The 16985-nt window shown below is 41.9% G+C and overlaps 1 pseudogene; it reads left to right on the top strand.

The window, feature by feature from the left end:
- Window positions 1-4437: 4437 nt before the first annotated feature.
- Window positions 4438-16855, top strand: LOC118566326 (annotated as a pseudogene).
- Window positions 16856-16985: the final 130 nt, after the last annotated feature.

Here is a 16985-nt window from a genome sequence, read left to right as displayed (position 1 = left end):
AAAAAGGTGATCAAAACAATTTTTTCCCACCTTCTTTCTTGAAGTCTTCAGTACACTTTTTTTGTGGTGAGACGGAGGCGTCGGGTAACATGTAAATAATTCGGATTGCTCAGTTCAGAGGATTTGGTTGGAGGTGAGAAATCTGAAAGCTTTTCCGTTTTTTTTTTTGTTTTGTTTTTTTTCCTGCACGCCCCCCAAACCCCCCCCCCCCCCTCACACCACCGTTTCTCATCTTGCTGCATTTTAGCCCTCCTGCCAACGGCTTTGTTTTGCTTCAACCCTCCATATTCTTGAACACTGTTCATTATGGGATCGGTCGGTTCAAACATCTCATACGTTTCTGGGAATATTTTCAGTGCTATGTCTTTAAATGGCTGCGGTGCACAGGGACTGGCAGCTTTCAAACCAGCACATTAGCTTACTAGATGGAGTCCAATGCTACTACAGCCGAGTACATATCACTCCCGTCTTTTTATGATCCGCACCATTCAGAGTGGTTCAACCAGTAAAACTGTTTAGTCATTTTTATAGTGCGTTGTTTCTTATGTACAAAACAAATTGAAGGACAGAAAAGAAAAAGAAAAAAAAAAGACAAAACAAAAGGTGTTCAGTGGCAGTGTTTTATGAATTTGGTCCGCTATAAGTATGACCGTGCCTTTGGAGGTGGTAGAATGCAAATCAGATGTTTTTAATTTTAAAGATATAAATTAAAGGAATTTTTAAAATGACACCTGCCTCTTGTTTTGTTTTTCTCAAAGTTGAACAGAGGTCACTTCTGTGAGTCAGCATGTCCGATCTTTGTGGCGAATGCTCAGCATGCGCGAAACATCGTGACACATATCATTAATTCCTAGTAGATATTGTAGAATTATCAAAAACAATAAATAAAAATAGAACAGATCCAGAGATGGGCCATAAAAAGAGCACAGTTGTGACATAAACTACTGCAACATTATCAGGGTTATTAATGCAAAAAAATAATAATTCAAGCACAGATAGAAAACTTTCCTTTTGTAAGGTTGACACAACAGGAAATGAGCTGCCTAATGTTTCCTTGCTGCTTAAAGAAATTACCCAAACTTCTTGGTGAGATTTTTTTTGCTTTTAGCAAGTTATTTTTTTCAAGATTATTCGACTGCTCACTGTGTCTTCCTGTGTTACATGCAAACAGAGACACACTGAGCATGCTGTTATTGCTGCAAAGAACAAAAGGAAACACTGTGACTAAAAGCAGAGCGACTCCCTGTCTACAAGTCACATTTTGACTCAAATACAACATTTTGTTTAAGATGCAGAGCCAGCATCATTTCTGGGCCTTGTCTTATCCTCTGTTCTCTGCAGCTCACCCTGCAGGCTTTCTGTAGGATTTAGGTCTTGGAGACAGAAAAGGCCCAAGGATTACCGTCAGATTTTTACCTAAAATTCTGATATTTCAAAGACGTCATGACCCCATGTTGTCTAACACAGTGGTTAGTGGGAAAAAAAAGGGACAACATCGTCACATGTCCTCCACCTGGAGTGTTTGTTACCGAAAATCTGTCTGTTTAAAACGGACACAATAAAACCCCATGTTTACATTTGTGGGGGTAAGACAGAAAGGGCTTTTCCCGTGTCATCATAACTCCCAAGCATCTTGTGGGATATATACTAGACTATAGTCTAAATGGTGGTATGGAGACTTTGTGACTCAGTTGTGCTCCTCTTTGGTGTATTTTGTTTAAGAGGGACCTTTAAAGATGGTTTTTACTTCCTTTACAATCCTGCCCACAGTGCCTGGTGGAAACGTCAACAAGGGCTCTTATTCATAGTCAGTGGCAGCTTATGGGCCATTTGGGCAGTTATTGAGGGCAGCAGTTGTGCCTTGAACAAGTTTTTGTAGTGTGTTTAACTCTGATCAACTTAAAAAACTTACAAAACTATTAATAGAAAAGATGCTTCAGTTCTAGTTGTGAGGGTTATTGATAACTGTGCCACCAGGGGTTTTGATAAAACAATTCTTTCGTAACTCTATACTCATATTAAAGGCTGGGTTCTTTTGGATATTTTTAGTGTTTAAATCATTGGTGCCAATGCATGTGGTCAATATATGATACATACAACAAACAATAACTTTATTAACTTACAACAATGTGAAAATTATTCTGTCATCACCATAAATAGGTAGAGTCAGATTGGTCACGTTCATCATGAAACATCCTCAAACCTTTTCGCCTTCATGTTTGTGTTAGAGTTTGGTTAATAAGCAGATTAACAGGGGCCTCTAGTGGTGGAGTTATCTAGGTTTGGCTGTGTGCTCTTCTCTGTGACAAGCCAAACCATTAATCTATCACTTAAAGTGCATTTTAGAGCATATCTTCCGGTTGTTGTTACAGTAATAATGCACCAGACTCACAGCTGGCTCTCAGAATAATTTATTCTAGTCACCTACCTCACTCCAAAAGTGAGGTAGGTGAAATTGTTGTGAAAGACAAGGCTTGTGAGATGTTAAACGTGAGAAGTGGTTTGATGTTATGAAGTTATTTTTAAATTGGAATAATGGATGGAGTTTTGGAAGAAAGTGTGTCTGAAGTTGAGTCTTTATGTTTAATTTTAGATCTTAAACTTAATTGGATATCTCATATAAAGTGCATAAAATAAAAACTATGCAAAAGTCACTAGAGGAAACACGACATTAAACATTAAAAAATAAAACCGCCCCCAGTCACTTGTCTGCTGCTGGATTTTTAAATTGGGTCTGTCCAGTGCACAATTTCCCTTATCTGCTTTTTTCCCTTGGTTGGGTGTGAATTCATTTAGTAAAATTTAACTTTTAGGACCGTGTTCAGTAAATATCATCAGCAATTTGTTAGGGAAATAATAGGAAATAATTAAAATGTCATTCTCAAAGATTAGATATTCTTTTGCTCTTTGTCCAATTGTCAGTCTAAAACCTAAACAGGGAAAATCAAAGTAGGTGCAGGAGGTTTAACATATATGAGAAAATGTAATTATCTGAAAAGGACTTGTGATATGTTGCCTAAATAATTTTATATCAACTGTGAGACAAATTACAATGAAGTCAAATAGAGATTATTTTAAACCACAGAATGTCCATGATCTAAACAAAAAGTCTGATCATATTACCTTGAATGCTTCTGAAAATGACCCAGTTAACTAATTACACTTAATGTAACTATTTTTTGATCACTCTGGTCACAAGCAACTTTCATTCTGACGCTCAACAGAAGGGACTTAAAGGCACGTCTCTTTAAATAATACCCTGAGCACTTCCTGTAGCAAGTTTCTACCATCTTAAAATATGTTTCAGCTTTCCTTTTTATTGAGAGACTTATAATAAGAAATTATATAAAACATTACAAAGAAACGAAGGTATTATTATTAACAGTTTCTAGTATTAGTATTAGATCACTTACCATAGTTTGACAAATGGTGTACCAGCCATTATTTTCCCTTGACATTAACACATTTGGGACCTACACAGACCTGGTTTAAATGTAAAACGGAGCATGAAGGGAGGGTTTTTCATGCGCATCAACTAAGACGATGTGAGCTGTTCCTTCGACTTCTGTTGTATCAGGGAGCAGGTTCACGTTCACTGCTTGAAATATTTATGTTTTGTTCAAAAGTCTCCGGCTGACTTATTAGAGAAGCCATAACATTTTTCCCCCAGATATCTCACGTCCAATGAAACTTTAAAATTACCTTTAAAACATGTTCTTTAAATAAGGAAAGCCAAGTCCAGTAGTATCAAGGGCAAGAAGTGTTACCATCCAAGGCATAAAGTATTGTTGAATCAGTAGTAATATTTATTATACTTTAAAAAACTGAAATAAGTACATTGAATAAATAAATAATCTCTAAACTGGAAGTCAGAAGTGATGCAATCTAACCAGTATGTGTTCTGTCAAACATTTGAATTAAACTAGAATAAATTAATTTAATTACTAAATTATGTGTCAGCATATATGTAAACATGCCAATATTTTATCAGTACACAAATAATTTAAAGTGTAAATCATTAATTAAAATGTTAGCTAATTATCTAACAAATAAAGACACAATGCGTGCATAAATAAATAGAAATGCCTGTGACATATATGGTGGAATGACGATTTTATTAATGGATTAGACATTTAATTATGAAAATGTGTACCATAGTAATGATTGAAATAAGCATAATTATACAACTTTTTATTTACCGCATGCATCCACTATTTTATTGAGCTCACGTCTGTAAATATTGATATGATAACGTTTACTTAAAAAATGTAGGCGGTTTTAGCACTCGCCACGTTAGAGGGCGCTGTGAGCATTCATCGTCCGTCAAATCAGACGCCGAACGCCATCTTTGTTTTGAGTGAAACGCGCCAGAAGATGACGTTCTGCTTTTCTCTCCTCTGATTGGCGGAAGCGTGCTCCGTCAGAGGTCAACGTACGTTTGGCGGTCTTCGCTCGCGAGCAGCCTGGCGCGTTTTTGAAGCCGTGGAAAATGTCAAGAAAACCGCTTCGGTTCGTAGCGGCTCCAGAACTATTAAAGTGAGGAGCTGCGCGCTTCGCTCGGGTTTATCCTGCCTCTGGGCTGCTGGGAGATGTTCGGCAGACTTTCTGGAGCCGCGGAGAGCCGGGCTGCTGTGAGACTTAGCTTGTTGTTTTTCCAGTAAAACCTGCCGACGACAGAAAACTATGACCGACACGGTCGCTCTTTATTTACACACAAAGTAGTGTGAGAAAAAAAAAAAACAGTAAAGACGTCAAACCCCTGAAGTTGCAACAAGTTGCGGGTTCAACATATCGGTGAGCGTTTTCCTTAGCCTTCTGCTGTCTATGTATTAATCCGCCATCATCTTAACACCAAACTAGTGAGGTTTCAGGGCGCCATTTATAAACCAGAGCTTCCATTTAGAGTTGTAAAGAATATTTACCATGTTATTTAGTCAACCCTGTATTAACGCCGTCTGACTTTAATATAAAATGTTTAAACTGGGCTGTAGTTATAAAGCATTCTCCGGTCATTAAAGTGTGATCAGTAGCCAAAGATGTATGTTGTTATGAAAGTAGATCTAGGAAAAGATGACGAACATCACAGTCTATTTTTATAAATAAAATGTACTTTGTAGCCTTAAAATTACTATCAATTACTATACCGATTTCTATAAATGTCTATTTATTGTGTAGTAATAATGAGCCTAAATCTTTCTTTCAGGTCTCTTAAAATTATGGCTGGTGTTGTGGCCATGGCTTCTGTCATTGAGGACTTTGACACTCAGGTAGGAATCATTGAATTGAAATAACCTGATCTTACACTAGCCTTGCAAATACAAGTGAAGTTAGCGTCTCTGTAAATTATCTTTATATATTCAGTGAGTGAGAAGCAGTATAAACTGAAATTGTTGACAACCAGCTCACAACCTCTTACAAAAGTATACCAACATTTTTAAACAATTCCCGTAAATCCGTTACACCTCATTTTACGAAAACATATTTATTAGAAGTCTATCTAGCTGTCATTGTTGGAAATGGTGTTATATTAACCATTGCCATGTTTTTATATAAAATTATTTTACAGAGGATTGAATACGTTGTTTTAATAGGTCAGTTTTACATTCATTTTAGTTTTGTTTGTAACCAGGGCTCCAACAATGATTTAAAAAAAAAAATAAATCTTTGATCATTCTTTGGACAAATTTTTCAGTAGATCTAAAGCCGCGGTTCGCAACCTTTCGGACTTCTGTCCACAAAATAACTCTGCTAAACACTTGTGATCCTAACTATCAGGTAAAAATAGGAACATGGCATCAAACAGCATCATCGACCATAATATTCTATAAGTATCTCTGTCATTGTTTTATTTTATTTCTTGTAATACAGCGTGGATAATGTTCTTAGATGTATTTCAAAACCCTTACACTTGTTTATTCACAACCCCAAAGGAGGTCCTGTCCGCTGATATAAGCAACTAATATTCCTCAAAAAATTAAAAGTTATTTCCACTATAGGTTTTATTTTCGTTTTTGACATATATTGCAGCATATCCTTATTGCTGGCATAACATTAGAAAATTATTTTTACTTGCGCTGAAGTATAAATGTTCCCCACTAGTTGAGCACTTCATATACCTTTGATACATTACTTGGTGATAAATAATGACATGAGAGCCTTTGTAATTGGACAAGGGCAAATTTACAAGTGTTAATTCTGACAGCACATTTAATTTGGTTTTAGTCACAATTTAGTCATCTTTAATTAAGTTTTTCCCAAGTTGTATTTCACAAAAGTTACTACACTATCTTGACTAAATTATACTTAAAAGAGAATTCTTCTATAGTTTTTCTTAAACAATCAGAATCAGAATGAGCTTTATTGTCAAGTATTATTTCCACGTACGACAGATTTGCTTTGGTGATTAGGTGCTACACGGAGACAGACATACAGTTGACATAAGTAAAGGTAAAGAAAAATAATATATAGATCAAGCACAACAAATGTATGTTCTATGAGAATAATAGAAGAATAGATAAGAATAATATTTGTGCAGGAAGAACAACGTGGCAGATATTTACACCCCTTGGTGACACATTTATCTGGTGACAAAATAAGATTAAATTTAAACTCTTTTATAGACCCTGACACATAAGAAACTCTTACCTAAGAAACAAAATAAAAATATCTTGAATAGGATGTGCATTGCATATAAAATAGACAACTTTCTTTAAAGTGTAATAAATAAAAAATAAACTCAAGTTTCTTTCAGCCGTTCAGTCTGAAATGCCATCATTTCAAAAAACTTCTGACGTTCAAAAGAAGTGGATTTTCCGTTCGGGTTGTCCTACCTGAACAGTAGCAGTAAAATTGGAATTACCTTCCTGCTGTTAAAACAATAAAACTAGCTAATTATAAACCTGTTAAAGTATTTAATACTTTGAGGCATTTTAAAAGTTCGTCTTAATATCAGGCCTCAAACCTGTCAGAAAGAGGAAGCACCAGAATATGTCCTGTCAACAGACACCAGCCTTACATTTTTTTTTTAAAGATTCATGTTTATATATTAAATAACTTATTTTTTGTGAGTTGTTCAGCTTCTTATCGGTTGGTTCTAGTATTAAAACAAACCCTCATCTTCAGCCGTAGCAAAAGTACAACAAAAACTCAATGTGACGCCCGAGGACCCAGTTAGAGATGACTTGGTGCATTATCCAGTGTTAGAATGGGGCTCAGTGGCACTAGGAGACCACAAATGTGTCAAGAAAACATCCTCCACGCCATCATACCTAAAATGCAGAGACAAGGAAAGATGGATCCATGCTTCCTCTTTGTTCACAGCTAATTCTGACCCTAGCGTCTGAAATCCACACTCATTCCACCACTCAATGGTGCCTGCTATGAATTTCGGCACGTCGTTCTCCCCATGTCTAAATGCCTAAACGCTTTGAGCTGTTAACGTTTGTTTGGACAGTTCCTTTTTTAGCTCAACAGGCTAAATAATGGAGGATGCAAGACCCATTTGTTTGCGTTTTCTCTTCTCACAGCCCTGCAAGAAGTCTCGCAAAGATGGCGGCAGCCCTGTCGTCAAGATGATCACAAACTATTTCTCCCCTGTTCCCAAACCTGCGGAGAAACCCTTCTCTCCTCCTCGCTCCAACAACATCATGGACTACTTCAGCCGAAAGGCTCCGTCTTCTAAAGGAAAGCCAAGTCCGCCGCCGGACCTCAAGGAAAACCGTCAAAAACCCGAGCCTGAGGACAAACGCGCCGCCACGGAAACGGGGAAGAAGCCGTCGGAGAAGCGGGGCAGGAAGGCCAGCAGGGTTGCGAGGAAGCTGGAGCCGACTGAAGCCGTCGGTCGCACCGACGACGACGACAGCTGCGTGATTGTTGAGGAAACGCAAGAAAGCAAAGGTGCGGCTGGCGGCGGCGACACGGCGGCGTTGTTGTCAAAGTTTAGAGCGGAGACATGTGAATCCGAAGACATCAGTAAAAAGGTCAGTGATGAGCAAACGGAGTTGGATTCGCCTCAGGAGAGTGAAGTCAAATGTGAAAACAGCGACGATTTAAAACCAAAGCCGAACACTAACGCTGTATCCCCAAGAGTTGAAGTAAAACGCGCCAAAAAGGCGAGGAAAGCTACGAAGAGGCAGCAAAAAGAGACGACGCACCCAGAGCCGGAGGAGAAGGAAGCGGCGGGGTCACTTTGTGACGTTAGTACGGACGTCAGCTCGGACGACGCCTCCCAGCTGAACAGCAGCACTGTAACCATCTCCTTTGAGGAGTTTGTGCGGAGTCAGAACCAAGACGAGAGGAAGAGCGCAGAAAAGCCGGCGCAGTTAAACCGCGAGCAGCAGGACGGCCCTAAAGCCGACGACAGCGTGGGCCCGGCCCAGGTCTCGCCCCGGACCCTCACCGTCCAAGCCGAGGTGCACGCCGTTTCACCCAAACAGGCCGCCGTGAAAGCTGGCGGAAAGCTGGCTTCCATCTTCACGCGGAGAAAAGGCCCCGCCGAGTCCGCTGCGTCTCCTCCCTCTGCCTCGCCGACCGTCAGACGGAGGTCCAACGTGGTCCTTCAGGAGGAGGACCTGGAGCTGGCCGTGATCGAGAGCGAGTCCGCTCCAAAGTGCAGCGACGCAGAGAGGAAGCAGTTCATGGCTGCCTTCAAGCAGCCCGGCGCCGACGGGTCCAAGGCCAAAGCGGTGAAAAGCAAACAGAAGCAGGCCGAGGAGACGGGGGCGGCAGACGAAGCCGCCGAGGGTGGCGACGTCCCGCTTCCTCCTGGCGAGCAAGGCTCCCAGGACGGCAAAGCGCCCCAAAGGAAAAAGGGGAAAAACAAAGCGAAAGGCAAACACGAGGCAACCCACACGTCTCCCGCTGCCTCAGCCGCCAAAGAAACTGAAGTCGCTGCTGTTGAAGCAGGAGATGAGGAAGAAGGGCCTCCCGTCAGCTCGGCTCCCACAGTCCCAGCTCTGAGGAGGTCCAGACGAGAGACCGGGGCTATGACGCCGCCTGAAAACACCCCGACCGCTCCTCAGAGGAAAACCAGGAGACAGAAGGAAGCAAAGGAGGCCCGGAGCGCCGCTTCCCCTCCGCTCAGCCCCGCAGACACGTCTACGCCGAAGACGCGGCGGTCCAGACACGGCGTCTTCGTAGCAGAGATGGTGTGTCCGCCAGACGCAAGCGAAAGCCCGATCAGGTAACGCAGAACTGATTTACGTATTTCGCTGTACAGATGCGCATCGCCTAAAGCAGCTGAGATGTTGTTTTCTTTTCCTCTAAAGAATGAGATTAAGCAGAGTTCAGAAAAAGGTTCGAGCATCTAAGGCAGAAAGTGGCGACGACATGAACGCGTCTTCAAATAAAGTAAGCGACGTCTGACTGTGTTGGAAATGAAACGCGTTTACTTGAATTTGTGAGACTGAGTAATAACTCGTAACTATGATTCCCTTTTAAGATGCTAACCGAGTCCAAGAAAAGACAGCAGGCGAAGAAATTAGTGGAGAAGGCCAAAATGATTCAGCAAAGCAAGAAAACCACCGAGAAGGAAACGTTGCGGCGGTCGTCCCGAACTAAGACCTCCGTCAGCAAGAGCTACTGTGAAGACGAGGTAAACTTTTATGCTTAATGTTATAAACTGAACTTGCTCACGATTTGAACCTTATTTGTTGGGGATTATTTACAAACTGGTTTTCCAAAGATGAAACGTAAAGGATTTGGGCACCGCTAAGAGATTATTAGGGCTCCTGTCGTCGTTCTCCGGCTGTAGAGAAAACCGCGTCTTTCCTTTTAAAGGTTTAGTGTTTATTTGTTTTAACTTTTATCAAAGTTTCCTTTCTGTATTTCTAATGGACAGTGAAGGGCCTGGATCTATTTACCAGGTTTATACTCGGGCTGTTGCTGCAATTCTGTTGCTAAAAATTGCAATAACGCTGATTGTTATAACCCACATATTTTAGTTCATCTTCTACATCATAACTCAAAGTCTCCACCCTAAGACTAAAATATCGTCGATATACAGAGCGGGAATGTATCACACTTGAAACAAAGTATTCTTCCAAACATTGTGTCCAATCATTGCTTTGCATTTGCAGATATTGGACACACTGATGAAAAGAGTGTATTTGTATTTTCAGACCTTTTTTTTTTTTTTTTTTTTTTTTTTGTTCTAACACTTTAGAAAGTTGTATCCTTCCCTCCCTAACAGCTGTTTTTACATTGTTGCCGTTTTTAGTATAAATTGATAATTTAAGTTGTATTTTTATCCTACATATAAATCCCCAAAAGGAGAAAGCATGCTGGAAATTGGAGCCTGGAAAAGTGAGGGAGCCTTTGACATGAAAAATGTGTTGGAGTCTTTATTTTTGTCTTTTACCATGCAGTGCAGGCTGCTAGCTTAGCTTTATAAGGTCCTACTAGCTTAGCTTTATAAGGTCCTACTAGCTTAGCTTTATAAGGTCCAGCTAGCTTAGCTTTATAAGATCCAGCTAGCTTAGCTTAAGAAGGTCCAACTAGCTTAGCTTAAGAAGGTCCACCTAGCTTAGTTTAAGAAGGTCCAGCTAGCTTAGCTTTATAAGGTCCAGCTAGCTTAGCTTTATAAGGTCCAGCTAGCTTAGCTTAAGAAGGTCCAGCTAGCTTAGCTTAAGAAGGTCCAGCTAGCTTAGTTTAAGAAGGTCCAGCTAGCTTAGTTTAAGAAGGTCCAGCTAGCTTAGTTTAAGAAGGTCCAGCTAGCTTAGCTTAAAAAGGTCCAGCTCACTGAGCTATATAATACACTGGAGTGCTGATTTTGCCGAAAAACTGAAGTCACTGGCCGCCATCTTGCTACTCCCTACTCTCACAGAATCCCACAGGATTTGGTTGCAACAACAAGCAGTTTTCTGGCTGAGTGAAAACGTTTCATAGGTAATTCTACAGTCAGTGGATGTACTAACACTATCAACTACTAGGAAATTGGGTTCTGAAATATTTTACATGTTATTCATATTAAATTTATATATATGTATATATAAGTATGTGTATGTGTATATATGTATATATATGTATACACATATGTAAATATATGTTTTTGTATAGTTTATTTATATATTTATAAATGTTAAATATATATATTTAAATGAATAAAATGCTAAATATTTCAGCACATGACTTTCTCAGTACTTGATATTTTTAGAACATAACATAAAACTATATGGGATTTGACATTTTAAAAGTTTTAAGATCCCCCTGAACATGAGAAAATCCTCGTTATTCCATGCTGTAGCGCACATATTCCCTAGTTACTGGGGGGAAATAGGGAGTACCAATATGGCGGCTTCAAAGAGACTCGTTCAAACAGACGGTGATTAGCACTCCAGTGTGTTATATAGCTCAGTGGTCCAGCTAGCTTAGCTTAAGAAGGTCCAGCTAGCTTAGCTTTATAAGCTCCAGCTAGCTTAGCTTTATAAGCTCCAGCTAGCTTAGCTTAAGAAGGTCCAGCTAGCTTAGCTTAAGAAGGTCCAGCTGGCTTAGCTTTATAAGGTCCAGCTAGCTTAGCTTAAGAAGGTCCAGCTGGCTTAGCTTTATAAGGTCCAGCTAGCTTAGCTTTATAAGGTCCAGCTGGCTTAGCTTTATAAGGTCCAGCTAGCTTAGCTTTATAAGGTCCAGCTAGCTTAGCTTAAGAAGGTCCAGAGTTTCCCTCCGGTTAGAGTTTGGTGAGGACTTGATTTGCCGGCTTGTTTTTTCAGGATTCTGTCATCTGTGTCGAGGACCTGACCAGCACTCCTCAGAGCGCGCCGGAAAGGACTAAAGCCCAGAAAACCCTGCGCAGCCTGAATGAAGTTCTGGGCAAAGCGGCGGCCCCTGGCAAAGAACCCAAAACTGTCCCAGGTTGGTTTTCACGCCCTGCGGCTCAGCTGCTCACCTGCATTTCCAGTAACCCAGCCTCTGTTTTCTGGCCAGCAGGCCTCAAAGTGGCCTCGTCGGGCCAGGACAGGTCAGCGCGCAAGGCGCCGCCAGTGATTTCCATCTTTGACGACAGCAGCCGTGAGGAACCAGAAAACTCTCAGGACGGCGAGCAGTCCAGGGCGCGCAGGGAGTTCCTCAAGAGCGGCCTCCCCGAGTCTTTTAGGAAACAGATGGCAAAGACCGCGGCCACCAAGGAGGCCTACTCCGCCTCCTCTTCATCCTTTCAGCCGGTCTCGCACACAACACAGCCCCCCGATGGTAGGATTCCCATTCTCCGCTGCTGACCGTATGCTCCTGTAGGTGTGGCACATACCAGAAGGCCTGTTCTCCTGTGTGTTGACAGATTGTCCTCTGTGGAGGCTGCCGTGGCCTGAGTCTTCGTTGCTGGGTCATTTAAAGGACCTTTGGAGCCACACGCAGACCCCACCTCCATCTGTTAGTGGGACTCTGAGTGTAAAGACAGAACCGGCCAACAGGAGTTACAATGGAAAGGTGTGGTGATACAACTCCTGTTGAGTTTATTCTCATCGTGCCCATTTCTAGGTTTCGTTTAGTTTTTTTTTGGTGAGGGGGGCTTATTCCTCTGAATCGGTGGGGGTAACAACACCTTTTTTTTTTTTTAGGGGTCACTCCTGAGGCCTGAAATCTCTGAAGATGACCGGCAGCTCCTGATGAAGGAGTTCTGCTCCAGAAACCCTCACTTCCCGGCTCAGATGCTTTTCTCTCGCCTCCAGAAAAGACGCGCTGACCTCCAGCAGCGGCTCACGGCTTCAGGTCGGCCCCTTACTCTCAACCGTTACTTTTGTCTTTTTTTTTTTTTATGCTAAAACCAGCAATTCTCAGACTTCAAGTTTTAATTTCTCTATAAAAAATCAAATGAAGATTTTCATGAATCTTTTAAATGTTCTAAATTTACTAAAGTGTAAAGTGCTACTTTGTTTCATTTTATCCTCTGGGTGTTTACTCAAAGTCAAAGAAGTTGATATTACGCATTTGGGAAGAATATTTAACGCGCCTTATGGTCCGAAAAGTCTTCATGAAAGTCTTCAGGAATGGCTTCAGAGTAGACCGATGCGGATAAAAAGCGTTGTGCCAACTTACAGTTGTGTCAAATTATTAGAGCCAGAAGGAGACTCCCGTGCTCCTCTGTCAGACCAAACTGTCGGAGGGAAGAGGAAGAGGAAGGAGGAGGAGCGGGAGAATAACGTGAAGGTGGCCAAGAAGCAGAAGCCCAACCATTCAGAGGAGGTCGTCTCCCCAGCCGAGCAGGAGGCTCCCAGAAGGGGAGGCCGCAGCAGACGAGCTCAGAGATCCAGAGTAAAGGCAGATAAGGAGGAAACTAAGGCCCCCGTTCCCTCTGAGGAAGACTCTGTCATCGTGGTGGACGACCTCGCCGTGGTAGAGACAGCTGGAAGGACAGGTGTGTTGCTTTACACGCCGCCACTTTTTAGCAAAACACAAGTCACAGTGGAAAAATAGAACAACGGTGTATTGAAAAACCTACATTTGCTTGTCATTTTGATAGTATAACACTGTTTTTATAACATTTTGTTTAATTTAGTTGCTAACAAGTAATTGTAAAGCTGTTGGTAGTGAAAGTCCTTCTCTCTCTAGGTTGATGCTGTGACTTTCTTTAAAAAACTAACGCAAAACACATACAAAACTTGGAACGTAACAACTGTCTGACAAAATGTTTTTTTATATTTTAACTAGGGTTGCACAATCGCATTTGCAATAAAATCGCAATTTAAAAAAATGCAATTTCCAAATCGCAGAAGTCTGCAATTTTTGGCTATGTAACAATTAATGGATCAGATGCGTTCTTTAGGTGTCAGTAAAATGTTTAAAGTGTGTTTGCCTCCACATGGAAGGTAAAAGAGTTGCAGCAGTGAGATAATCTAATTTTATTACTTGTTTTAGAGTTTATATAATCATACTGTTTTACCAGAAACATTCAGGAATCTCACCATAGCATTAAGTACTGATTAAATAGTGGTCAACCAGTTTATTACATAGACTTGGTTGTTGGTTGGATTGATGTCCAAATCAGTTAAAAGCTGTTCTCTTGAATAATATTCTGATTTAATAAAAACATTTAAAGTTCTTGTTTTAAATAGTCCTGGTTTACAAACGTCTTTATCTAGAGGCCATTTTTGTTGCTTGTGGTTAATGCAGAGAAAAGTAGAAATCAAATCGCAATGTTGGTTGAAATATATCGTAAGCAGAACAGTCATTTCTGCTCCGAGTTGAGACGAAGCGGCTCTTTTAGCACCTGATCTGCACAGCAATGAAACAGATTGATTTGTTTGTATATGTTTAAAAATACATGAGGAAAATTATCGCATTAAATCACAATATTAAGATAAAAAAAAAATCGCAATTGGATTATTTTCCAAAATGTCCCTTTCAAGCAGCTCTTGTTGGATTGGATTGTGCACAGCTTGTTTTCTGCTGCCACCATGTGGCGTTAAAGCTTATTGCAAAAGAACAACATTTGCTTTAATGCAGTTTTGTCCTGTTTCCCTCCTGAATGGTGATGGTGATCTGCACGTTGTGACTGTTTCCCTGCTTCAACACGTCTAAATCAAAACGAACGCCTCGTTAACTAGCCTCTGCAGAGTCGGTCGGCTGAGTTGGAGCAGGGATGCGTCTAAAACAGGATTAGTGTTGGACACCCGCGGTTTTCCCCCTGAAACTGATTCTTTTGCCTTTCCGTAGAACCAGCGAAGGAGGAGCTGCTTTGGACCGATAAGTACCAGCCGCAGCTCTCTAGTGACATCGTGGACAACACCCCTGCAGTGAGGAGGCTTTACAGGTGAGGAATTCAACCAGCAGCTCCTCCATTAGACCCTCACAATTAGTCATATTGAGTCCCACAAAATTATTCATGTGCCCTAGATTGTTATTTTCTCATGTGTCATCTTAAAGCCTCCAGCATTATAGTATTTTAAGGCAACTGTTACCTGATAAAGCAGCACACAGTAGTGTATAATTGCGACATGAAAGTATTTGGTTTTCAACATTTAAACGTTCAAAATAACCCTTAAAAGCGTGGCACACATTGGTGTTCAGCCCATCGATAGTTAATGGGATGGACTTAATGTATGTTTTCACCAGCGTCGCACATTTAGAGACTCATTCATCACACTAATGGAGACTTTTTATGAATGATGAGCTTTCTGAAGACGGTTTTTATTTTGGGGTTTCAGGGTGAAACGGGCTGACACCATGCACCCTTTTGCGTCTAATTGAGGAGTAAAAAGTTCTCGTAATGTGTGTCTTTAATTAGATTTGTTTCTTTTTCTCGCTAGTTGGCTAAAAGATTGGAAACTTCGTGCAGACAGAGACGAGAGGAAAAGCCAGAAGGATAAGAAACAGGAAGAGGGCAGCGACGGTGAGAGATTCAATTCAATTTTTCAGGATCAAGTTTCGGTCGATGGCTTCCTCGGCTCATTTGCTGCACGTTTATTTTTGCAGTGCATGACGTTTTTCTCTGTGTGTTCAGATTCAGAATGGGACCGCGGAGAGGACGACTACCAGGATGCGGACGACGCTTTATGCAACACGGTGCTGATCACCGGGCCCACTGGAGTCGGAAAAACCGCTGCAGTTTACGCCTGCGCCCAAGAGCTGGGCTTCAAGGTAGAAATTCCTCGCTAGAGAACAGGAGCGACGGCCGAACATGCCCGACAGCGTTTACTTCCTCTCCTCTTAATTTGCCCTCTGCAAGGTGTTCGAGGTGAACGCGTCGTCTCAGCGAAGCGGTCGGCTTATCCTGTCCCAGCTGAAGGAGGCCACTCAGTCCCACCAGGTGGACAGTCAGGGCGTCAACGCCCACAAACCCCGCCTACTTCACCAGCTACGGATCGAGCAGCAGCGCCGGCTCGGCCGGCCCGGATCGTCTCCAAGTACGGACAAAACTGTAAACTAATAACTCCCAGTATGAGTTTCAGTGTTTCGTGCACACAAGGGAGGATGACCGTCTTCCTTTCGTCTTTTTAGGAAAGGGCAGCTCTCCTCGCACGGTGGGTCATCCCCAAGGAAAAATCCTCAGTCACCAAGAGGGCTAAAAAGGAAGCCTGGCTCCAACATCGTTAGCCAAGTTCTTTTAAAACGGTTCAGCCGGCCAACAAAGAGCCAGACAAACCGAGCAGGCAGGTAATGACCGGGATTTTTCCACTTCTTTTAAATGGTACACAGCAAAAGTGTTTAGACTTAGACAACTTTATTTGTCATTTTGTATGCACAGAGTGCGTACAGAACGAAATTTGTTTGCATACAGCTTGATAAATCACAGTAAATTGCAGTAAATTACAGGATAAGGTGCAGCGATGATTTTTGTAAACAATTGAAATGTAAACAATGCAGGGGAAATACACAGTGTGCGATTTCAGAGTGTACAGGTGAGTATTAAAGTAGTAGTTTCGAATGTGGTACAGAGTCCATTTTTGGCTTCAGCAGTCTGAAGCAATGTGTAAATGTGTTACTCCCCCCCTCAGCTTTTTCTTATTTGTCACGCTTTAACCACACACTTCAATAATCCGTCCCTCGTACTCCTTCCAAGAAAGCCGCGAAGGCCAGTGGCGACAAACCAAACGGCCGGCAGCCGCCGTTGAGAAAAGCAGCGAGGAGCAGAGCAAGAAGAGCGCCACGTCGCTCATCCTGTTTGAAGAAGTGGATGTTATTTTTGATGATGACTCAGGATTTCTTGCTGCCATCAAGACATTCATGAGCACCACCAAGAGCCAGTCATCCTCACCACCAGTGGTTAGTATGAGCGGACGGCTCATCTGCCAAAGTCGTTTAGTTCTGTGCGTGTCGATGACAATCTCTATGCGCCGTCTGCTCTTTTTTTTTTTCAGATCCGACTTTCAGCGCCTTGTTTGACGGAAACTTTGAAGAGATTCATTTAAGAAGCCGTCAGTGGTGAGTAGAGAGTCTTGAGAACCGGTTAAGATGCGCTGCCCGACGGAGCGGATCCTCAAGCAACCGAACCGGCTCTGCTCTGCAGCGAACCGTGGCCAGCTACCTGCAGCTGCTCTGTTTGGCCGAGGACATGA

The sequence above is a fragment of the Fundulus heteroclitus genome, chromosome 16 (genome assembly GCF_011125445.2).
Source record: "Fundulus heteroclitus isolate FHET01 chromosome 16, MU-UCD_Fhet_4.1, whole genome shotgun sequence".
Lineage (NCBI taxonomy): Eukaryota > Metazoa > Chordata > Actinopteri > Cyprinodontiformes > Fundulidae > Fundulus > Fundulus heteroclitus.
The sequence above is the reverse complement of the archived record's forward strand: the minus strand, read 5'-3'. Positions and strand labels throughout refer to the sequence as shown.